This window comes from Mauremys mutica, chromosome 8 (genome assembly GCF_020497125.1).
Source record: "Mauremys mutica isolate MM-2020 ecotype Southern chromosome 8, ASM2049712v1, whole genome shotgun sequence".
Taxonomy (NCBI): domain Eukaryota; kingdom Metazoa; phylum Chordata; order Testudines; family Geoemydidae; genus Mauremys; species Mauremys mutica.
In genome coordinates, this window is record NC_059079.1 from 83,704,274 (window position 1) to 83,730,100 (window position 25,827).

The window sequence follows — 25,827 nt, forward strand, 5'->3', positions numbered from 1 at the left end:
ATGATAATGTTACTATTAATATTAGATTATGTTAACACTTTAAAAAAATAAACACAATTTTCGATCCTTCCAATGTTACTTTAATGCTATTAGAAAAATACTTTTTCTGCGTTTCTTGTTGGCGCAATCAGAACCCAATATATATAATCACAATTAGTCAAATGCCTGAGAACCTAATGGAGTGCTCACAGCCTTAGGCAGGTTCACACAAAATTTAACTTGTGCTTATCTGTCTGAAGCCGAGGAAGCGTGAAATGTACTGTACACAGCACTTATCTGTTTTACAGGTAGTTTGATCTTTCATATTTTTGTGAGCTCTCTCTTCTTAGCTATTGCATTTTTAGACAAATCTTTGTTAGTTCCTAAATAAAATTAATCTACATATAGCTGGCCCCATCTTTCTGTGATTCTGGTGATGACATTCTTTTTCCTAAAAAGTAATTGCTTTGTTTCTGTAATGATGGCATCTCTGTCTCAGGAGTCATACTTAAGTCCATTACAGTAGAAAATTTTCATTTCTTTTCTATTTTTTTATTTTGAACAATAGGTTGCATTTGTTTTTTGGGGGGAGGTGGGGTGTGTGTGTGTGCTAAAGCCTTTATCTTTTTAGGCACCAATTTAGCAATATGAATCAGATACAATTTAGTCACTACAAGGCTGGTATAATGAATCAATTCACTATTATTTTAACTTAATGGTTAATGAGAGAAACTTCACAACACCAAACAATACATGTGACATTCAACTGATAATCCATACATTGTTTGGCAGGTATTATTCCCTTTTCAAAGCAAAGCAAGGCTGCAAATACGTTTTATATCCCTGTTCTCTAATGGGCTGTTTAAGCGTCCTTAGGATATCCTCTTTTTCCTGTCTTTTTTTTTTTTTTTTTAGAAAAGCTAAGAGCTACCTGAACCCAGAGGATTAAATGAGAGCGATGTCAATGCATTACAATGTCAAAGTCCTGTTTCATGCTGGTCAAGATGGTTCATTTAGCAGTCTTGGTTCACTTTGATGTTGGGGAAGTATGATTGCTCTGTAGTCTCTGACGTCCTTTCCCGTTGTTGAGTATTTTGAATGTTATGGTAATAGAGTAAAGGAGGGGAGCAATGGGTTCACAGACCCAAACAGCACATATGAATGCTCCGATAAAGTGCAGTCAGCTGCCTCCAAAGATTATGAGCAGAGGGCAGCACAACAAGGAAATAGGTATTTGATTGCATTATAAATGTTAAATCAAAATTTTCCATTTCAGCAGCAAGACTTTCAGGCTAGATACATTAATGCACATGCCAACACCTCTCTAAGTGAAAATGGAAATAGAGAACACATGAAAATATTAAGATTTATTGCTTGCCAGCAAAACTAAATAGCTGGCTGCTTTACATAAGAAGGGTTTATAATTATAAAGTCGTTTGTGCGAATTAAGACTGTTTATTGTAACCACGCTGATGTGGCTGCCTGTTTTGCTTTTTCTCCAAAGCAGCATGATAAAAATGAACAGCTCTCACAATAACTATTCAGAGTATTAGATTCAAAAAGTTATGTTCAGCGCAAGCACTGCCAGGGATTTTTAATTTGTAATGCATGGGGTTTTAATTTTTTTATTTGTTTATCTGAGGTCCTTTTTTAAAAAGATGTGTGACAATGTCTTTATAATTCCTTTTTTTCAAATCAACTGTGAAAGTAAAAACACATTAAATGCCCTCTAGTAAAATAACATGCCAAGATAACAGATGGCCTTTATCTCTGAGCCACCTTGACCTTATGGTCACCAATACTGTCAATATGATACAGTATGTCTAGGGAAACCTCTATCTACATTGTAGTGCAACATGTTCACTCATTTGCAGATATCTAATAACACACATATTAGATATTATAGATACAGCCAACACATTTTACTTTTTCTATAGCCAAACAAAATGCAGGCATTACTGCATAAACTCCCTAAAGCATTCAACAGCTTCCTCCCAAGCATCACACTGTAAATGGCATACTGCTGAGACAGAATCAACAGATATATTAGACAAGCTAAATTCAAAACCTCCCTGTTCAGGATTCCAACAGAACACTTCAGTGACTTGCACTATACAAGTCCCCATCTAAATAGTACTAAAAGAGCTATTGTGGATAGCCAAGATTTATGGAATCAACAAATATGCTCAGATGACTACATTAGGAGCAAAAAACCTACAAATATTTCAGAGAGCATTTACTGGGATGACATTCTCTCCACATAAAGCTGATAGAAAAATGTCACAGGCACTTAAAGCACCACAGTCAAAACTACAAACAAACAAGTATTCAGACTGACATCGCTGGCAGTTTATAGATACGCTGTAACCCAACTGTCAAACTAGGAGGAATAAACTCAGTAAGGCACAAGGGTGTTCCCCAGATGCTAAATGTGTGAACACTTTCTAAAATAAGTCTCTGTTTACTATCAGCTTGGTAATGTGGGCATTATCTGACAAGGCTATAAGGATGGATCAACTAATGAAGCCAGATCTCCAGCTCTTGTAAATCAGAGTAGGTCCACTGATGTTAACAGAATGATGATGATTTAAAGCAGCTGAGGATCTGCCCCGCAATCTATCAAGTATATAAGAAATGGCTCTGCACAAATGTAACCATCAAAACTCTGATATAGCCTACAAATATTGTTGGTAGGGGGCAGAGAGAGGGGATTTTTGAGCAGAGGACACAGACTGTGTTGTCAGACAGGGGTCTCAGAGAGACTTTGGAAGGTCTGAGCATTTTCAGCTCTCTCTCTTTCTTGGGGAATTACACAGTGATCATTGTTTTGAGCTCTCAGCTACAGGAGGTGACACTGTGTGGGTCTTGCAGAGGGTGAGAAGGATTTGCTATGCGGGAGCTTGTTGTATGGTGGTTGGGGTTAAACTATGAACAGGTATGGTCCAGGGGTTGATGGTGTGTTCAGAAGAAGAGAGAAGTGCATGTTTCCAGTGCAGGGGTTGAATGGTAGGTATTGAGAGTTATGTGCAGCGGGTGATATGCTAAGTAGGGTGTAGTGGGCTGCAAGGGGTATGTAGATGTGTGCATATAATTTGTACTGTACATATATGGTGTCCATGTCACCCTTTCCAGAAACAGGGAGATGCAAATTTCTCCACCCTGCTCCAGGGCTATGCTGAGCCACAGGGGATATGAGGAGGCAGAGCATTAGTTGATTGGCTGATCTCCCTCAGGAGTTCCAGTGGCCAAGGGCAGGTTTAGTCTGTAGTTTCAGACTCTTGGGGTGCCCATCAGAGGCTGATCAGAGGATATAAGATGAATCACTTCAGGGGCAGTGTGGGCCTCCCAGTGGGGGGCAGGTTCTGTCACCTCTGCTCTCCACCCCTACAGCAGCAGCAAGGCAAAGTGCACAAATGGCTGATTTAGCTGCTAAAAAGGGAAATTTCACAGCACAGACATCATATGTGACAACCAATCTGGCAATCCCTATATTCTCTTTCATACCATGACTGGTCATCCACCTTTATTAATTTAAACTGAAACAGGTGCAAAGATGAGGGTGGTCTAGGGAATGGAGGGCCTGTCTTGTGAGAGGAGACAGGAAGAGCTTGGCTTATTTAGGCTCACAAAAAGAAGGTCGAAAGGGGATAGAATTGCTCTCTATAGATACATGGTATGGTGTGTGTGTGTGTGTGGGGGGGAAATACCAGGGAGGGTGAAGAGCTATTTAAACTAAAGGTCAATGCTGGCACAAGAACAAATGGAAATAAGCTGGCCTTGAACAAATTCAGGGTGGAAATTAGAAGGTTTCTAACCATTAGGGGAGTGAGGTTCTGGAACAGCTTCCCAATAAGAGTTGTGTGGGCAAACAACTTCATTAGTTTTAAGAGACAGAGGGAAAAATGTATGAGTGCGATTGTATCACATAGTTACTTGTGATGGTAGGGGGCAGGACTTAAGAGCCCAGGGCTTCCCTTGTGGTTCTGTCTTATGTTCCTAAAGCTCCTGCTTCAGAGTTTTAGCCAGCCACTGGCAAGGAGTCAGGAAGAGATTTTTGCCCCCTAGTGTATTCTGGCTGGGATTTTTTATCTCCTTCCTCTGAAGCATCAGGAATGGCCACATATGGAGATGGGACATAGCTTGGCATGGGCCAGTGCTGAGATGGCCTCAAACACTCTCTTTCTCAGGTGCTTGGCCATTAGTTCACATGCGCAGGGTCTAAACAAACTCTGTATTGGCAGTGACCTTGGGTTTTTTTTGCATCTTTCTCTGCAGCATGTGAGTGCAGGTCATTTGCCAAGATTATCTGGATATATCTTAGTTAATCACTTCCCTGTCGCTGTAGGGGCCTCGGGCATTGGTTCCCCTCAGTCCCTCCTATTCTCTGCCTGTGGTATAGAACAGTCTAGTGCAGGCATGGCCAAACTGTGGCTCGTGAGCCGCATGAGGCTCTTTTACAGTTAAAGTGTGGCTCATAGAACCCCCCACTTCGCCCTCCCCATTCTCTGACTATCAGATTGGGGGGATTGGGGAGCTCTGGGCTTCTGTCCTGCAGTGGGATGGTGGGGTTAGGGGCTTCTGCCAGAGACATTTTGTGCCTGCTGAGAGTTCCTAAGGGGAGGATCCACAGGGCCTGGAAACGAAATAGTTCCGGAGGACGACTAATGAGATAACAGGGACGGGAGTGAGGTCAAAGGGTCAAACAAAGGGAACCTGATGGGACACCGAGCAGAAAACCTTGGACAGCACCCACTGCTCCTTGAAGACATCAAGGGAGCCAGCGGACGCCAACCAGAGGAACTCTGCCCGGATGCGTGAATGGACAGAGGATTGGAAATAGGCCCCACAGTCACAGGAGACCCCATCGGCCAACCTCCTCTCCCTGGTTTTATAGATGGCTATTTTAGCCGGGGCCAGGAGGAGGTTGACCAGGAGGTCCTGTGACTTTGTGGGGCCACGGATGGGGAGTGCATAAATAAAAAGGTGAGGGGAAAAGTGCAACCAAAATCTTAACAAAATATTTGTGAGGAGCCGGAATAGGGGTTGCAGCCTGGCGCACTCCAAGTAAACGTGCGCTAGGGTTTCCCTCATGCCGCAAAAAGGGCAGGTGTTTGGGATAGGGGTAAACTGTGCCAAGTACATGCCCGTGCTCATGTCTCCATGAAGGAGTCGCCAACTGATATCCCCGGTGGGCCTAGGGACCAGGGCGCAGTATAGGCTAGCCCACCAGGTCACCTCACCCTCTAGAGGTGGCAGGAGGTCCCACCACTTTGTGTGCCTGCTGAGAGTTGGGGGACACAATTTAAAGGTCCCCCCCAACAGCTTCAGTCAGTCCCCTGCAGGCATGCCTCCCTCCCCTCTTACCCTCAGCGGCCTCTCCCTGCAGCTCCCACTTGTTAGCGCAAGGGGCGGCTCTAGGTATTTTGCCGCCCCAAGCACGGCAGGCAGGCTGCCTTTGGCGGCTTGCCTGCGGGAGGTCCCCGGTCCTGCAGATTTGGCGGCACGCCTGCGGGAGGTCTGCCGAAGCTGTGGGACCAGCGGACCCTCCGCAGGCATGCCGCCAAAGGCAACCTGTCTGCTGCCCTCGTGGCGACCGGCAGAGTGCCCCCCCCATGGCTTGTGCTGGTGCCTGGAGCCGCTTCTGGTTAGCACCATGTGGAGAGGCAGTGGCAAACAGCTGGGTGCCGCAACAGGGGGACACTGCTTTAGCTCCATGAGGAATAGCAGCAGCAAAGCAGCGGCTCTCCCTGCAGCACCCAGATGTTTGCCACTGCCTCTCCTCACAGCTGCAGCTCCCAGCTTACAGCTCCAGCAGCTCCATGAAGGGAGGCAGCCTGGCAGCACCATGTGACCAAGCTGGGCCTGGCAAAAATCTGGAGGGGGGGGAGCACATGACCCCACGTGCCCCCCCCACGCTTTGCATTTGGCTTCTACCCCACAGACAGTGGTTCCTGAGGTTTCAACACCGTGGAGCGCAGCTGCCAAGGCTCAAGGCTTCAGCAGGAGTGGGGCTGAAGCCCTGAGCCCTGTTAGGCATGCCTCAGCTCTCGAACTTCTGAAGATTGTCATATGTGGCTCAGAGGATCAGTAAATTAGGCTGCCCCTGATCTAGTGTCCTGTGAGCTGTAACACTTCGGTCTACTTTCTGTTGCTGGATTTAGTGTGTGAGTACTGTGTGCTGTTGGTAACCTGTCATATAGAGAAGGTCAAACTAGATGATCTAATAGTTTCTTTAGGTGTTACACTCTATAACTGTATGCTAGTCTGAAATCTGAGCTTGAAATTTTAAGGTTGTACGTGGGGTATTCATTACAGAAAAACAAAAATGGTTTAATACAAAGAAACGTATAAATGTTTGAAAATAATGCCACACTTAAAAATATTCCAAACCATGGAAGCCAACAGGGCCAAGATAGCAGTATTCAGAGATCATGAGACTCCACTGGAATTTCAGTTTCATCATCCACTCCAGAAAAAAAACAAAAAACATTTCACGTCTTGGAATTTCCCATTGGAAAAGATTATACAATTTGTACATGGCATTTTTTAAGTGACATGGCTATGGTATAGAACCACTGATAGTTTAAATTTAATTACAGATGGCAGCTTATGAAATAATTATAAATAAATGATTGAACAGCAACCACAATGATTTCATGCTTCCTCTTTAGGTGTGGTTAGCACAATGTTGCTGGGTCCCTGTTCTTTTATAAATAACATGACTATCAATAACATCACCCTGTTGCAGATTAGGAATGTTTTCTCTTATTATTTTAGGTAATGAAATGACTAGGAAGCCTACTTTGTGTCTGTAACCCAAAACATGGCTGTTTGAAATAATAAAATATGCTACACTGCAGTCTTCAATGTGTTGCTGGCTATTGGTTGAATTGTGACCATTGGCAAGATAAGCGTTGATCAACAGCTCAGTCTCTCAGACTACTCAGCTAGGGCCACACACAATGGCATAGGACACACTGTTCGCTTAACAAAGAAGTTTGGTAGAAGCTGAACATTCCCATATGCCTGGACATCTGAATAAAAAATTAGAACTTGAGAGTGAGAATCTTCATGCCTGCTAGATTCCATACTATATCATCCATTTCCAGCCCCCATGGGGATCTCACCTCACCTCCATGAATTCAGAAAATTAATTGCCAATGGTTCTGATACTGATGCTAGATCACTCTAGGAAAAATTCTGCCTGGCTCCCCCCGAGGTTATTTTAATATGTTCAATTTAAATTGGTAGGTAGTTTTTAACCTATTCCTTTCTGAGTCTCTCTTTCCTTTCTTTATTACTATTAGTGCATTTAGACTCCTGTTATTATTCTTCCTTGTGAAGGCTAAAGCAAAGTAGCTATTACGCTTTTCTCCTTGCCATATATTTTCTTCCACCCTTTTAAGTAAAGGACCTACACATTCCTTTGTTATCCTCTTGCTTCCTAAGTATTTTAAAAATGATTAATTTCCTCTCTTACATTCTTTGCTAATGGTACCTCATCTGGTGCTTTTGCTTTGTTTGACTTTGTACATATATAGCATCACTACTCCTTTATACAACTACTCATCCCCTGTAATCTCTCTCTCTCTCTCTCTCTCTCTCTCTCTCACACACACACACACACACACACACACACACTTACCTTTTTGCAATTCTATTTTCAATATTAGGTCTTTTAAAAGTCTTGGCACAGCCAGAGTTACTGTAAAAACACATTTTTTTAGGTGGTGATGTTGGGGAACAAAGTATTGAAGTGCCACCTTCAATTGAAGTAATTACAGAATTTTTTGTTCTGCATACACTGTATCTTGAATGTGCCTTCCATTGTTTTTAGCAGAGCTGGTCAAACTATTGGTAATGAACTACAAATTTACACCCTTTGTGATAATCATTCATGAACTGATCTTGAATATCTTCAGATGTATTCGTCATTCAGAAATACTTGCTGTTCACATGAACAATTATTTTTCAGACTACATGCTGTTTGTGAACTTTTCTTCTGGCTGGTCACCTATTACAGTTTTGATCGCTCACCGGATGACTGAATAACAAATATATCTAGCCAACAATAAATGGAGAATTTCTGATCAAAATTTTCAGATTTATAATAATTCATGCTAAATTGTGCCAAGCTTTGGGATTTGGGAACATTTTTCTCAAATCATGCAGAGGATTTTGGAATACATGTGAGTAACCAACCTCACAAATCAGAACAAACCCAGCATTTTTGTTTGAGAAAGGGAATTAGGTTTTTCTTTTTTCTTTTATTTTTTGTCCAGATGTAGGACCACAATAGGGTGTGATGTGACCAGGGCTGTCCCAGGGGCAGGGAGGGGCCCAGGGCAGAAATGAAAAATCCATCACTTCCAGGCCCGACCCGTCACTTCCGAGATGGACTGTGCCAGCCAATCACACAGCGGTTGCCCTGATTCGCCATACCCAAGCGATGGCTCTGGATGTGACTCTTTTGCAACAACAGAGTCTGGTTAACCAGCCATGGAAGGCACATCCAGTGTAATAAGATCATGCAGTGGCATGGAGTTGCTATGCCATACCCATTCTCTGCTGTTAATATAGGGAATTCGGCTGGAGCAAAAGGGGCAAGGCTGGGGTTTCCTTATATCCCACCAGCTCACCACGGGCAGCTGACTAATATGATGTAGCCTTGGGGCTGATCTAATTTAGCTGAAGGACCAAACCACCATTTTAAGGGAGTAAAAAGGAGAGCTTAACTTCACCCTGGAGCTGCCCACCATCCCCAACTTGTCTGTGTAACCCTCAGCTATAGCATTTACTAAGGGAGTGGAGTTTGTCTACTTTGCTTATTCATCCTCAGAGACATACTTTCATTTTCCCATTGATTGTTTTCCAGAGAATTAAATAGGGTCCTCTTTCTATAATCTGCAGATGCCAAGAATTGCTATGGTAACCTTTTGTGTTGTGGTTTTGAAATCTTTCTCCTTATGAAAAAATCCAGCTACCCTTTTATATACTAACAGATTTGTATTACAACCTATCTATTCAAATAAATTAGGATACACCTACTACAGTGCAAAAATGTTCAACCTGAATGCCTGCTGTATATTGTGAATGAAAAGAGTTTTTTTTCCAAGGAGTAGAAAATGTAAAATATATAGAAAAAGCAAAACAAAGCAAAACCACCCAAACTAATCTCTTGGAAAATACTGTCAGAAAAGATAAATAAATCTTAAATACCAACACTGATATTATTTGAAACATATAGAAGCCTAAAATATCAAAAGTCACAGCTAAGTCATGAGCGATATTATTATTTGAGTTTAAACATAATTTGGGAGATATAATTTGTGGTAGTAAAGTAAAAGGAAATCATCTTTGTGATGACAGTTTCTGCATCTCACAAAATATATTAAACAATTATTTTTATGTAATTTTGCATACACAAGTAAGCATAAATAGTAGATCAACAGCAGAAAAAACTGAGTACAAAAACATTGATCAGAAACACATACACATAGTATAGTCTGATTCACTGCTGACCATCAAACATAGGCTGACATGTCTTGATTAGACAGAGGCGCAACTACAGGAAGATTTATAAAAATAAATTTAAAAAGAGAAAATCATATGCAAACAGATGTAATTAGACATCAGATTAGGATGTTTATGGATAGGAAAAGATGGCCTTATGGTTAAAATCACCAGACTGAGAGTAGAGACTGAGCACCTAATTCTATTCCTTGTTCTGCCAGAGTTTCTGTGTCCTTAGGCAAGTACTCCAAGCTCAGCTCTTCAGACAAATATGTGCTAAAGTACATGCACTTTTTTCATATACATGTGAGAAGCGTTGCACACATGCAAAATGCCTGGGCAAAAAAAGCACATGTGCACTTTTGCATAAACATCCTTGAAAATGTGGTACTTATTGTCTCCATGCCTCAATTTCCCCAGTCTATACAATGGGGATGATGATACCTTACAGGATTACATATTTGCATATTCATAAAATATGATTAGTTAAGTGAGCAGACTGCAAGCCATCAATGGAAAAAGTGACACACCCAACATTTTCAAGGCAGTAAAGTTCCTTAGCGGCACACAGTAAATTGGTGGCCCAGCTTCTTATTAGAACTGATATTCCTCTGGTTTCAGCATGGTAGCCGTGTTAGTCTGTATCAGCAAAAACAACAAGGAGTACCTGTGGTACCTCGGAGACTAACAAATTTATTTGGGCATAAGCTTTCATGGGCTAAAACCCATTTCATCAGCTGCATGGAGTGGAAAATACAGTAGGAAGATATATATAACAGTACATGAAAAGATGGGAGTTGCCTTACCAAGTGGGGGGTCGAGACAATTCAATTAAAGTGGGCTATTATCAGCAGGACGAAAAATCACTTTTGTAGTGGTAATCAGGGTGGCTTATTTCAAACAGTTGACAAGAAGGTGTGAGTAACAGTAGGGGGAAATTAGCATGGGGAAATGAGTTTTTAGTTCCATTCACTCCCAGTCTTTGGCTCTCAATCTTTTGCTTTAGCTGTTGTCAGAACTTATATAAGTGACTCAGCGGATTTTCCTCTAAATCTGTGTTGAACTAACATTCTGCAATGGTGTTAGGCATCATTGTGTGGTTGGGGAAGTCATGTTGCAGATGAGAAGTAAAACTGAGATCCTTATTATTTGTGGTCATTCAAGAACTCAGTCTTATGTTGCTTTAAAAAGTAATGGTGTCCAGTTTAAGTCCACTTACCAACATTTCCTCTACTGTTTCAGTCAAATAGTGTGTGTGTGTGTGTGTGTGTTCTAAACTGACATAGTGTTCCTGTGCACAAATAATGAGCTACCACTTTGCACCCTGCCATTATGAAAAAATCCTATAGAATTTAACAGAGAATGAAATTCTTTCAGTAGGTTTTCTAGACTAGAGTATCACAATAGATTTAATAGATAATGATATCCCTTTTATAGAATTCTTTGGAGTGGTTAAAATATGTAAAAAGACAGTCTCTGTTACATTTTATAGGATTGGAGAATAATTTTTATATAATTCTGTTAAATACATTCTATAGAGCCATATTGGATTAATCACTATTACATTCTATAGTACTTTTCCATATAAGTGAAAATGGCTGCATTACATTGATGGCTGAAACAATTCCTGCATATATACATCTAGAATTGCTTGGTCCCAAGTGGGTGCACAAAGAAGGCAGAGGGCACATGGAGCTTTTCCTCCGCACACACACACTTGAGATCAGTGTAGGGGCTGGGTACAATCCCTGGGCACAAGGCTCTGTTAGCCTACTCCCTATTGTGATGCTAGCCTCTCTCCAAAGGCATTCGGGGTGGAAGGGGTAGGCCTGCCCTTCTGCACAGGTCAGTGAAGCTGGCCTCACAGAGGAAGGAACACATGCTGTACCTTTTCAACAGGTGTAGCAACAGCCATGTTCCACCTGTGTTCCATTTCAAGGTTTACTGAATTTGCCTCAGGCACAATGTGTCCTGGAGCTCTCACTAGGTTGGGTGTGCCTCTGCACAATCCCCATAGTCTGAAATCACAATTTAGCCCAGAATGTTTAGAGAGTGTAAATGTTCTGGGATTCTCTGGATCAAAGGCTTTATATTATTGTTGTTATATTGTTCATCATCATTATTATGCTACATAATCCACTAATGGAGCATAAAAATATATGTATTACTACATTTATTTTTTATTCCTTTTAACTGAGCTCCGGTTGTTGTGTGTTTTGTTTGTTTGTTTTGGTTTTTTTTGGCTTTTTTTCCCTGGTTACTATTTCACACTCTTTGGGAGGGCAAGTTCATCTATTGCCTGCTACTCCTTCATCTGGCCTTTTCAACAGCACTTGACTTGCTAATGACCTGCTAATAAATGTCAGTTCTCAGATTTCACCTCAAGTGCTGTTACTAAAACAAAAACAAGAGCTTGCAGTTATGATAGCGATACTTCTATAGTCTGGAAACTAGGCCAGAGCTCGTGCGCGTGCACTCCCTCCCAGTTTTTTTTTATCTCACTGGATTGGTTTGAACTGCACTCTCAGAGGTGACAGAAGAAGAAATAATCCCCTTTTCATCCTACTTACTTTACCTTATTTGTGTCAGGTTCATCAGTCCATTCTTATACAATGAGGCTTAATCGAAACTGATCCATAGAAGAGTACTGAGGGCTGCTGGGGTTTTTTAAAGTTGTATTCCCATGCACGGTTAACTGTAGTTACTCCAATTGTGAGGGGCGGTTAAAAAGAAAAGAAAACATCAAAAAGGTAGAGGAGATTAATAGACTACCGTGCCTTCATAGGAGCCCTGCCTTGAAGGTTGCTGTGTCCTAGATTCTTAATGTAATGTTATAGGATGATATGACCTAACACATGACATTATTTATAAATGATGAATGCACATGAGAGAAGCTGTTTAAAAAAAAGTCATGGGGGGCAGTATGTAAGTTCTTCTTGATCAGAAACAAGTGAACAGGTTCAGATTAAATAAGAATCAGCTTAAACCTTTGCCAAAGGTTTGAGAAAACTTGGTTAACTTAAACAATACATAAATAAAGAAATAAATAAGTTTTCTTGCATTATTTATCTTGGCCCGGAAGTAGTGGTGCAAAGATATGGCATAACAGGCTATTTCCGTGTCAATTCCAGCACATCTGGAATCAGGAAGTACTGGAAATCCCACAAAAGCAAGTGTGTTCCTACTCCTATGAGATTTCCAGACCAATGTTGCAACCACAAAGGGGTGCAAATTATAACATTCTTCTGGGCGCCTTACGTTCTTCTTGTTCTGTAGGAGATTTCCTAATTTGCAGGGTGAATTCCACTGAGTTCCTGTTAAAAAAAAAAAAGACATTCCTTCCTACAGGACAGGAGGAATTTTAAAGGACCAGGACCATAAATCTGATAAATTTTATATTCCCTGTCTCATGTATTTTCTCCTGCACTCATGTCATGTCTAAGTTCTAACCTGCAAGCTCTTTGTGTGTCAGAAGTCTAATCAACAAATGCTATTTGTTCTGTTGTTTTCTTATGCTACCAAATGCACTTCCACCCTGCTTTTATCAGTTTTGGTCACCCTGTCTCATACCTTGACTAAGAGTTTCCTGAGGCAGAGCCTATCCTCTTTTGTTATTTTTCTGTATAGTGTCTAGCATAATGGAGCCTTGATCTTTGATTGGGATTTAAGCACTGGCAGAATATATATAGATAATTAATAAATAAATATTTTGAGAGGCATCTAGCATACCTGTGAGCATAGTGCAAATAATAAATACTAATAATAAGTGCCCACCAGCATGCTTACTCTCCAATGCCAACCCTACAATGCCAGCCAGCTTGGAAGGGGTGTAGGATCAGATGTGCCTCGTGGTGCTGGGTGACATTACAACTTCCTCCACACTTTGCACTCAGAGACCGTAAGCACCAGGAGAATGTCTGCTCCTTCCATTTCCTGACAGAACTGAAGTTCTCATGGTAGAGTTCTCTATCATAACACTAATGGTGAAAGTTTCAGTGACTTCAGCATGCAACTGTCTCCAGCTGCTACTTCTTTCCCTGATGTCTGTCACCCTCTTTCTTTGGAGGTGAATAGAATTGGCTATTCAGATTATACCTGCCAGCCTTTTTGGTACTTATGCTACAACATTACAGCTGCCCAGTCTTTGACTTCCATCCATGTTCCCATTTGTTTAAACAGGGGGATAAGGAAGGAAGGTAAGAGCACTGAATGTGTCTCCCTGTTCCCTGTGCACTCACAAAAGAGCAGCCAGAATTTGGCCCTAAGTTGGTAGTAATAGGGATAAGGAATTCTTTTAAATATATGATTTCCAGCCTTTAATTAAATAAATCTAAGAACAGAGGCAGAGGTACACCTTTGGAAGAACAACTTATTATGGGTCGGTGAGGATACAGACTTGGCGAAGAAGTGCAGACTTTATGAAAAGAAAGGGCTAAGCTGCAGATCATTGAAGATCTGCATAGTTTTCAGTGGCACAGAAACTCCAACTGCCTCCTCTGTGCTGACCTGATCAATCCAATGAGCATTGTGTTCTTTACCTGTTGGTTCTGTTCTGGCGTTTCAGATTGGTACACACCTATTGCCTAATAACTCCTCTAGAAAAAGGTACGTTTGCTCTGAATGGAGCTGCTCTGACACATGCTGAGAGTGGTGGGGCAGCTCTACTCTTTGTATCATCGCTGGAACACAAGGGAGTGAAAGCACATGCACCAACCCACAGGCACTGCTGACTAGAAAGTTCTCTGACACATGCACGCTGGATGTAGGCTATGATATGGACTAACATTCAAAGAACTCTAGACACATCTCTACTAAACTGTACTTATCAGCTGTGAAAGTGAGTGTTCAACAGCCCACAAAACTCTTCATTTCATTCCTATGGTGGAATAGTGCGGTGGTTGAGCAATAGTTTTCAGGATACAGAATACAACTACAGGATACAGAAACCCTAATTCAAGACTTCTTTAAAGGGTCTTTTATTCATAGCTTTATTGCTTGCAAGGTACATGTATACTTAGAGAAATGTATATTTGTTTCCACATTTGTACTTAGCGCATTTGACAGCACTTTGCAACTGTATGGTGGTTCTCATCTCAGGATCTCAAAGTATAATTATGATTAATAATGCAGGGCAAAGGGTTAGGAGGTTAATGACATAACTATAAAAGCACAGGGAAATAATTGGAAAACTTACTAAAATACTTGTAGTAAAGGGACAAAATTACAAAGCATCCTAGGAATTTCATAAAACACTGCAACAAAATTCATTGCCAACAAATCACAGGTGTACAATATGAAAGTAAGTGACAATGTCATGGAGAGGCGAGTGATGACAGTTTTGTATCCATAATTCATGCATCCCAAGGGATGCAAAAGTATGTAATGTGGTGGCATTGATATATTTGGGTTCATTAATAAACTCTACAGAGTATTCTCTGCACGTCAAATAAGTTGGTATAGTAGAACATGTTATAGAAATACAGAAGCACCTTGTAAACGACTGGCTTGTATTTTCCTGACAAAACTGAAGCTCTCATGGTTTGAGATTCATGTCATAATGCTAGGCCAGGGAAAAAGTTTGAGTTACAGTTACATCATCACCCCATTACCCAATCAGATATAGTGGGATTAATCAAGCTACGCTGAAAGAAGCAGGACTCATCTCATCTCATATTAACATTTAGTCTGAGGTAACACAATCAAGAGGCAGTGAAAGGTTTAAGGGTGATACCTTGGGAGTGCACGGTAGAAGTGACAAATGTGAAGGATAGGCACACAAGAATCAAGCTGACTCAGAATTCAGAGGTGATTGTTGGAAGAATTCGGAAGGAATACAAGATGTGACTAAAAGTGAGATGCAAAGTCTGTTACAGAAAAGCGGACAAAGAGCAGAGAGCATGAGAGGGAAGTAGGAGGAGCCTGGAAAGATGATTAGCAATAAAGTAGGATCTTGGGATAACAAAGCAAGCAGGAGAGAGGCAGATAGACATTGGGAATGCACTCTGGAGAAGAAGAGAGGAGAAGAGGGTTTGGAACAGAGAATGAGGCTTACAACTTAGGAAGATGAGCGCTTGGCAGCAGAGATAGGGAGAGAGATATGAAGTATTGAAGTGGTGAGCGAGATCCATAAAAGCAGTAAAGGAGAGTGGGTGAAAAGACTGTGAAATGGGTTTCAGAAAGCAGATAGTATGAAAGAGCACAGAGCTGGGCAGGGGCGGCTCTAGGATTTCCGCCGCCCCAAGCAGGGTGGCACGCCGCGGAGGGGCGCTCTGCCAGTCGCCGGTCCCGTGGCGCCGGTGGACCTCTCGCAGACGTGCCTGCGGAGGGTCCACTGGTCCCGCGGCTCCGGTGGACCTCCCGCAGGCATGCCTGCGGATGCTCCACCGGAGCTGCGGGACCAGGGGCCCCTCCGCAGGCACGTCTGCGGGAAGTCCACCGGCGCCGGCTGCCGCCCTCCTGCGGGACGCCGCGCGCTGGGGTCTGGAGCTGGCCCTGGAGCTGGGGAATCCACAACGGAAAGACATAATTACATCATTTTATTTGATACTTTATGTAGAATTTGAACTCAGGTTTCCATTAAACCAACCTACTGTACTACTAAGCTCTTCCCCTCTCACATTATATGCACAAACATCACACATAAGCTCTCTCCAAGTGGTATGAAGTATGTTAGTCTCCTATGATGTAATACCCCATTATTATATACTTCTCTAATGTGATCCTCAGGGATGGTACTATAATGAAAATGGAAATTGCTTCTAGCTTATCATCACCTTACATTGGATTTGACAGCACCTTCTTTGGGTGTTTATCTTATTTAACTGGGCCCAAGTAAGCTCCTGAAACAGGACAATGTGCTGCAGGAAGTCTTTGTCAATGACTCTCTTTGGCTGTATTTTCACTAGGAAAAATGCATGTTCTTAACTCGAATAGATTAACTCAAGGTAAAACCCCAATGAAGATAAGACAGTTTGTAATTTTCACATGTGTTAGCAGGTTGAGTGCAAGAAAGGTCTGTAGTCTCTCATGTGACCAGATAATTCATGAGAAAACTACAAACTGAATTATCTTCACTGGGATTTTACCTTGAGTTAGTTAATACAAGTTAACTAATTCCAGTTAAGAATTCACTTTTTTTTTAAACTAGTGAAGACCAGGCCTTAGAAGACCTCTTTCTACATATCTTCTCACATTTTCCTGTCAAAGGAGAGGTGTAAAATTTTCCCTCCATGGAAAAGGCTGCAGGGCCCACCCCCAAGCCTGAGGGACCTCAAAGGATTCTTAGGAAGCCAGAGCTATCTGCTGAAGGTCCCCAGTCTCCACGGTAGTTCTGTCTCCCTGTGATCCCTTCCTGGGGCCTGGCTGCATAGTTGTGTAGGAGCTGTGCAACCAGGGACACACCATGAAGGCCCCTGGGGAAAGAGTCTCAGGAAGGAGATAATGCAGTCTCAGGCTATGTTATCTTTTCTCAGTAAACTCCATGGGGCATGAGATGGGACGATGTGCATTCCCACTCATCCTAGCACTCTCCTGCTCTAGCCAGTTTCCATCCACTTTCTGAAGCAGACACACCAAAACCTATGGAGAGGACTTTGTGGGGCTAATGGGGCAGCAGAGGTCTCAGAGGGCCATGTGGCAGGGGAGCAGAACCATATGCAAATGTACCCCTCAGAACACTGATCTGTGAGTCTGGGATTGGGGGTGAGGGGAGAAGGATGATTCAAGCCTTGAATCGCAAGCACTAGCTCTCACAATGTTGTTCTAAAAGAAATAAAGGGCATATTTTTTATTTTAGTGCATTTGGAAATTGCCACAGATAGGGAAGCATTAGGATTTTCAACTAGTTAAACAAGTGCATGTAGATGCTAGGATGGGTATATTTATTTTTATTCATTTAGATATATACAGAACACAAAAAAAGCAACTCTCCACTGGCTCCACGAACCTTTGACACACAATAAAAAATACAAAGCCCTTTGAACAACATAAACAAAATCAGAAAAAGGAAGAAAGATATCCCCTATCTCCAATGACAGTCCACACTACACTTACATGCAGCCAGCAGCTCTTCCCAGGCCTTAGACAAGGAGAATTTGGCACAAAGAAAAGTGAGCTGATACTGCATAAAGTGCCTGGATATGTAGAGAAGTCTTTATTATTCTTCATACTTCCCTACCAAAATGCAGTACAGTATAGAAACGTGTTGTACAGTCTACAACTGGGGAAAAATAATAAAAAGGCCCAGGTTAAGCTTGTTTTTTAAAATATCTTCTTAAAAATACTGTGATTAACACACATGGAAAGCTTAAAAGTCAATGTTATTAGAGGTGAGAGACTGCTAATTGAGCTCTTCCCAATAACTTATTGATTTTAATCAAATCATCCTAAAAAAGCATGTCAGCAGCAAATGGATCACTAGATACAAGGGGAAACAACAGCAGGTAATGAAGCAATAGTGTTAGGGGGAATACTGAAGGAATTGTTTGTGTTTGGCATATAGAGAACTCAATTCCTATTTCAATCAGCATTTATCCAAACAGAGAGAACAGAAAAGGGTACAGTCAAAACTGATTCTCAAATTGTGATTTAGACTGACGATAAACTGTTAGCATTTTAATTACTTTTACTTGTTGAAATTAGATTAAGTTCAATGGGAAATTTGCTAATTAATGTCTAGATATTTGGGTAAATGCAAAATTCTTTTCTAAACTAGTTTATTGGAATTCGTTTGTATGGAATGAAAAAGGATACACTGTTCATAGCTTACAAGGTGTTTTGATCAAATATACCCCTTTGTGGAGTTGAAGCTACACTAAGCCAGCTACTTGTCGTGATCTGGGGAAATTAATAGCTACTGGTCTGAAAATCTGAAAAAGCCTTGTTTCACAGGAAGAAACTAGATGTTAGGAGCAAAATTCTGGCTGACCACATCTAATTTTTTTTAAATAAATAACTGGAGAACCTTAGAAATAAGGATGGTTGGAAAACTTCAAAATGTTTGAAATTTTGCACCAGTCTTTTTTTAAATTTTTTGACCAGTGCGAACAGCGCTGTTAGCAGCATGGCACAGATATCACAGTCCAGGAGAGGGCATATGGTGGCTTTAAGCCACATTTACACCGGCATAATGCAGACAATGCTTGGGGCTGGTGTAAGTTATGTGAACCTCTTCTGGCCACCCATGGACCATGACGCTGCCTGGAATCTCTGCAGTTCTGTTTGCTCCAACCCACTCCCTGGCACATCCTCTACACCAGAGCTTGCAAGAGGTTCGTTGGAAGGCAGCCTTATGCCTGCACTGGGGGGATTCCTCCCACAACCAGATATGAAGCTCTTAGAGCCTCTTTACACTTCTCCACCCTTTCACCTGGTATAAAGGTGCCAGAGGAAGTTGGTTGCAGCTCCTTGATATGGAGAATGGTATTTCACCATTTAGCAATGGCTCCTAAGGAACTGCCCAGCTACTGAAAAGAGCTGGGACACCATTTGCTCTGGCCATGGCTCCTCATTACTTGTCTCCTCCCTAACACTCTCTATAGCAGCTCAGTATATTACCTCCACATCTCCTTGGGTTTACCTCCATACCAGAGAAGTGCAAAGGCAGAAGTATAAAGGCAGTAGAGCAGAGGCCCAGATCTGACCCTAACTTTCTAATCTACTAAACTCCAAACACTTCTTTTGTTTGATGTACTTATTAGCATTATCATGTTATAATGTGAGTGAACTAATTTACCTCACTTTAATTTAAAACTTGTAAGGGTTATATTTACACAAGGAAAAGAAGGATTTAGAGTTAGAGGAATCTAATGTGGTGGCATACTGGATAGCGTCACACATGCATACATGCCATGCCAAATGTCACCATTGTAAGATGACACTAACATCATCACTTGGGATTCTATAACATAAAAGGGGAAGATCTTTCTAAATAATGACCGATGCTAATGCCGAAAAATGCACTTTTTATTAACGTATGTATATGCAGCCTGCACGTGAACCAATACTACTAACTACATGAAGGAAAGTAAAAAAGACAGTAAATCATTTGTTATAAGCTTGAAATAGAATGAGAGAAAGAGAGACATTTTAAAGAACACTTTGGGACTTCTTTCTTCCATGAAAAACATGTTTATGTCATCTAGACACTAAGTAGATTTCTTTCAGAAAAACTGTTACATTATCTGGGTAAACATGTCAGTCAAAGACAACAACCTGCAATTTAGAGACACGATGCTAGATTATTTAATACTGAAAGAGTGAGGTTCTTTGGGGAAGTGTGTTTTTATTTACCTATTTGTAACTAGAACAGTTTTGGGCTGTGAAGGAAGAACTACAACAAATATTTAACCATGGGCAGCTGGTGAGCCAGCCATTGTGGGATGCTAGCCCCCGTCCCTCCCCTTCTGCCTGAGGCTCTGCCCCTTCCTCTCCCATTCTGCCCCCCTCCACCACAGGAGTCCATAGCTCTTGCACTGTGGTCCTCCGCAGCACCGGGTGATGCAGTCCGAGCACCAGGCGGGCAGCACAGCCCAAGCGCCAGCCACCCCGAGTCCCTGCCACAGGCCAGCCAGCTCCAGCCAGCCCGGGCCAAGGCAGAGCACTGGGAACTGCAGGAGGGGACCTCTTGGGGGTGGAGTGTGGGCAGGGCCAGGCCAGGCTGTTTTGGGGAGGCATAGCTTCCCCCAGCCTACGATACCCACTGCCCATGATTCTAGCTATTATTAACTCAGCAAAGGTCTCCAAGTGTAGCACTGCTTTTGTATATAAGTTTGTATTAGGTTACATGCTCTCTCACTGAGTGACTGATACACTCTGCTCCCCATTGCACAAAAGAGCATGTGTTTTAAAGGAATGAGATGAATTCTTAAAATGAAGGGAATGGGAGCCTAGTGCTGCTGGAGCCTGAGTACTCTCAATTTCCACTGACTTCATTGTGCTCAGCATATCACTGGATTAGGCCCCAACAAACTCTAAATATAGCTGGTCACAAAGGGAAATGGTAAAATGGCACATTGGTCTCCACAATTATTGAAGGTTTAATTACTACATGTTAATTTTCTTACTGCACTTACATGGAGTTTTCCCTAACTTAACATTCTTTTAAGGTAGGTTCTGTTATGGGAATTACCTTGTTTTTCAAAGCAAATTTTAGCTAATTACTATGTATTTACATACTGCAATTTGAATGGTGAATTATGCAATTAGTATAAATACCTGTAATATGGTTTATTTCACACAAAAGCTGATAAGGTGCATTGCTCCTCACACTCCAGCCCTACCATATTTTCACTGTTAGCTACATGCATTCAAAAGCCACATTAAAAGCTTCTAATAGGACCTTCTTACTCTTCAGTCTAACACCTATTCCAACAATTTCAAATCTTCCTTAATATAGCTGCAGAAGAATGGTAACATTTGATTTTTACTATTCACAAACAGCAAAGAATACTCCTCTTCTGTGCTCCTGAGGGCCTGAGTTCCTGTGACATAACCTCTCTGCAAGGGATTTACTTTTTAAAAAATTTGTTATATGTACTGTGCTTTATTTTGACCTTTTCCCCTGCCATTAAGACTGGGAAAGCCACTCACATTTGCACCTTGAAACTCCACCTCCTTCTTTCGATAGACCATTGCCAGTTAGGTGGAGTTTATCACAGTTTGTTCCTGGAGATCACTAAATTAAAAAAAATAAATAAGGCTGATATCTAGCATATATTAATGTCACCTTATTGAAGAGATACATCTCAGTACGAAATGAGATCTACGTTAGTATTGTTGTTGAAATTAAGGGGAAGGAGAATCAGATGGTGGAGAAGATGGCCTTTGATTTTTATTTGATCCTTTTTTTGGGCTATTATATTTTTGATTTATTAATAAAGTTAGTAGGAACTAATGGGGTTTTTTTTTTCTAGGCTTACTCTCTTTTTAAAATGGACATACCCCTTCTTTCTAGAACAGTATTTTTGTTTTTCACTCTTGAGATTGGTAGTGACTAGGGGTATTGTGAATATTCATATCATTCATAGCATACTGAATTAAATGCAAGTTTCTTTCTGCTTCTGAACTTGCTAAATGGTAACTGAAGTACAATTATTATAGTGGAAATTGCTATGTTTTTTGTGACTTGACTACTCAGGTGAGAATTCCTTTTTTTTTTTTGAACTCCAGTACAGGTTCTGAAGGAATGGAAATCAGCTGAGAAGTTTCATCAGCAAAAGCAATTAGACCTACAATGGGCAGAGTTAGTGAGCAAACCTCAGATGCTGGTTTGTCCTCTGAGGCATCATCTTTCTCTTCACACAGATCAAGCTTGTCAATGGGATTGGATTCAATAAGCTTTGTAGAAGGTGGTATTACTGGCACTTTAGCAGGAAAAACAGGACAAGAAATTGACTCTGTTGATCCCCATATTTAAAAAAAGTATAAATTCAATAGCGAGCTGAAAATATTCAATAAAACTGTGCATTAATTCTCCATAAGATACGAATATTGCACAGTGGGCAAGATCCTTGGCGCTGCTCCTGCTGCTTCTTCCTACTCCAGTGGCACTAAGTAATCCGAAAGCTGGTTTGACCAGTTGCTCAAAGATTCCCATCACACTAGGGAGTCCTCAGGTGGTGTAGCACCATTATAGCCACTCTTATGTCATCTGCTCTCCTGACCTCTGGCACAGGGTATGTGGCTGAGTGAAGGAGGCATCCCAACACCTCAGCAATTCCTGGCTCATGGAGCAACTTCTTTAGGGCTGTGGGCAGTTTGTACAATTTCGAGCTGCTCTATGCAATGCCTTAGAACCAGAGCATCATCTAGCAGTCTCAGGATTGAGGGAGCATAAAAGTGACAATGCTGGACACACACAGGATAGACCCAAGGATCTGGCCCAGTGTGTCTAAATAAGAAAAACCAGAGGCAATCGGAAATAAATGTAGGGCTTCAAAGTGTTCTTTGGCATCCTTTTGTTCTGTGTTTTTATAGTGCCTAGCACAATAGGATCCTTTTCATGACTGTAGTTCCCCAATGCAAAAAACACCAACCTTCACACCGTATCTTAGAATTAATGGAGAGATTGGAGAGTACTGGCCCTGTTATTAATTTATCAAAATCACTGAAAGAAATTTTAGAGGTTAATTTTGAGACCTGTTAAAATAACAAAAAACCAACAACACAAACCATAATGAAACAAAGCAGAGCAATGGAGTGGGGAAAATACTAAAATACTTCAACTTCTAAGGTCCGATTGAAGCCAATAGACAGATTTTTATTGCCTTCAAGGGCATCTGGATCAGGCGCCAATGAACAGAGTGAAATCCTACTGTGTATTAAGAAGAAAAAGATTTTTTCTCCAAGGAGATTCCCTGTTAATGTTTTCTGACATAGCCAGGTGACCCAACGCCAGACATTACAGCTTAAATTACTGAGAAATGATTTCTTAAATACTATATATTTTCTTGCTAAATGTCAAATCCTTTTTCAGGCAAAAAATCACAGCAGATTAGAATAAGGTTAAAAAATGATTTTCACAATTAACGCCTCCATGGGAGCTCATTGATCAGACTACAGAGAAAGTAGGTGATTCTGATACAACTAAAAGCTTCTTCCTCTGAGAGTTTAATTGACCTTTTGTCTTTCTTTTCTTAATTTAATTTTATGGTCTTCATATATTTGTATAACTGAAATAATTTGTGTAACTGACTTGCATATACAGCTCTTGTTCCTGATGCCATGAACTATAGTCCTTGAGGTGACGTTTTTCTTTTTTTATTGTTCTTGAATTGATTTAGTTTACGTGTCTGGAAATTATAATTAAAATGAAAGAGCTGACCATTCTTCTAGTATGAAGTCCCATCCATGCAGGAGTAGGTATCCATGCTTGCAGATACCTTGGAGGGATCTGGGCCTTAGCTAGGTAGTCAGTAAAAAACTGTCAATTTAAAAAGTTCTATCCTTTCCCATGTTTTCCCCCACATTTTAATTCTGACTATAAATACAACATTTATTAGTCACACAAAGAATGAGACTAACATGTAATTCAATGGGACTCAATTTCAGAACACTTCTGAAAACTGTGCATTGACATTTCAGAAGAATTTAAGGTTCAACAGCCATTCATATTTCCTAAGTAGCCTGAATGGAAACGTCCTTCACAATTATTAATTCTAAAAGGGCAACTTTTCAAGAAAAGCAAAACTAAAATCAGACACCTTGAGATTGGTCTTACCAGCTATAAAGCTGTATAGCCTGTCTCCAAATATGCAGATAGAATAATCTTTGTGTCTGATAACAATAAACAATAATGTACATCACCACCAGATCTTTGATATCTTTCAAAATGCATGGGCCAAATCTCTTAGTCACATTGAGTAGTACCTTATTCTGTGAGTAATCCACTGAAATCAGTTGGACTATTCATAATGTCAATGTACCACTCTGTGTGAGTAAAGGTGGCAGAATCTACCCTGAAGTTTAAGGCATCTATATATTTCCTCCATATTTGTGCTTAAATATGCAATGTAGTTGAACCAAAGTCAGAAGTCTTAGCCTGAAACCACAATTTTTCATACTCTAGCCTCTCCAGTGAGGATATCAGGAAAATATTTGAGTGCAATTTACTACCCCCTCCCCCCCATACTCACATTGTGGAATTTGTGTATTTATTCTAAAAAGGACCCGAGCACCTCCAAGTGCTAAAACCCAGATTCAGCAAGGCATTTCAGCATATATTTATGTCCATCCCTCTTTGGCAAGTCACTTAAGCATATGCTTTCTAAGCATGTTCTTGAGTCCCAGTGACTCCAATGGGACTTAAGCAAGTGCATAAGTGCTTTGCTGAATCAGGGCCTTAGTTATTATGCTTGTATTTGCACTTGGATATTTTATTTTTAATGCATAAACCCCCCTTTCAAAAAAAAATACACAACTGAGAGACAAATATAAGAAATAGTATGTGGACTGGCGACATTCCCTCAGGGACATTGGATCTAAAAATACATGGATGAGTGTAATCTATTAATTAATGTAATTTTTCATCTGTGATAGTTATAATATTGATAACATTTTCTATTTAGGAAGTAATCCAAATACAATCAGAACAAGTTACTAATATGAGTATTCAACTTTTTTTAAAAATTGTTTCAGAACTCCATTACCCAGGGAAAGAACACAACAGAATGGACACCTGGAAAATGCAAGCAACATTCCACATTTCTTGGATGCATCCCATATGCCATGAAATGGTGGAATAGCTACAATATGCCTTGAATTTCTGGGATATAATTAGGTGATTATAAAGGCCCCAATTAAATTATAAGATTTAGGGGGAAATTCTGAGATATGGTGTATTTCTGTTTATACCTATGAGGGATGAGGTGTTTAGACCTTACTATTTCAGGCCAACCTTACTTATCCCTCAGGTGAAATTCACTGACACAACTAGGCATCACTTAAAGCCCATGTAAACACTCAGATCAGGCCTTGAGTTGACCCTCTGCATAAGTATGGATCTGCACAGAGTTCAAAGATACTGGAAGGATGGGTAGGGCCACTGGTTTGTGCTCATGTAGATCTAGTGGCCAGGAATCTTTATCCATAAGGGGACATAGAAGGAGTATATAGACCCAATTCCAGTTTAGGGATGTAGGTTTTGCCCACTTCTTAATCTGCCCAAATTACTCAGGCTTTGAATCTCCTAGATTCAAAGCCTTCACTGGTAAAGTTAGTCAAACAATTATAATGGTCTTTTTTGTAAAGAAAGACAGGAAAATCTTTTCTGTATCAGAAATCCATAATGAAGCATTATATACCAAAATGCAGATGTTGAGACCATGTAAATTTGTCAGAAGAGTGGGTATGGCAAAGAACAGAATCTGGTAAGCCAGTGATTCAAGTGAATATGCAAGATCAATGGTGGACATTCAAAAGTACACAAGATAATCCTAAATAATGCTGGATTCTGGAGTTCCATTTGCAAAGAATCTCAAAACTGGTCTTTTTAAAGGTTTCATTACTTAATCAAGGAACACATGGAAGGACAGCATTAACAGACTGAAAAACTCAGCAAAGGATCTAAAAGTTGGAAAAAAATGTGATGTGAATATTTTCTTCAAATTATTATTCTGGCAGCTACATTTTGAACAAGCTGTAATTTGTACAAGGCACCTTCTGTTAAAATTGCCAGCACAGCATTACAGGGAACAAGCCAAGTTGAAATCAAAACATAGATTGGCATCAATACATCCCTTCACCCTGGCTAACTGAGGCCTATGTTCTTGAAATCAGGATGTTTTTAACAATAGAATGCATTTTATCATTTAAAAACAAAAAACCTATACAGGCTTC

At 40.9% G+C, this 25,827-nt stretch overlaps 1 long non-coding RNA gene across 1 annotated transcript in view; it reads right to left on the bottom strand.

The window, feature by feature from the left end:
• Positions 1–25,827, bottom strand: part of LOC123376128 — a 362,341-nt gene that overhangs the window by 46,134 nt on the left and 290,380 nt on the right. The window lies entirely within an intron of this gene.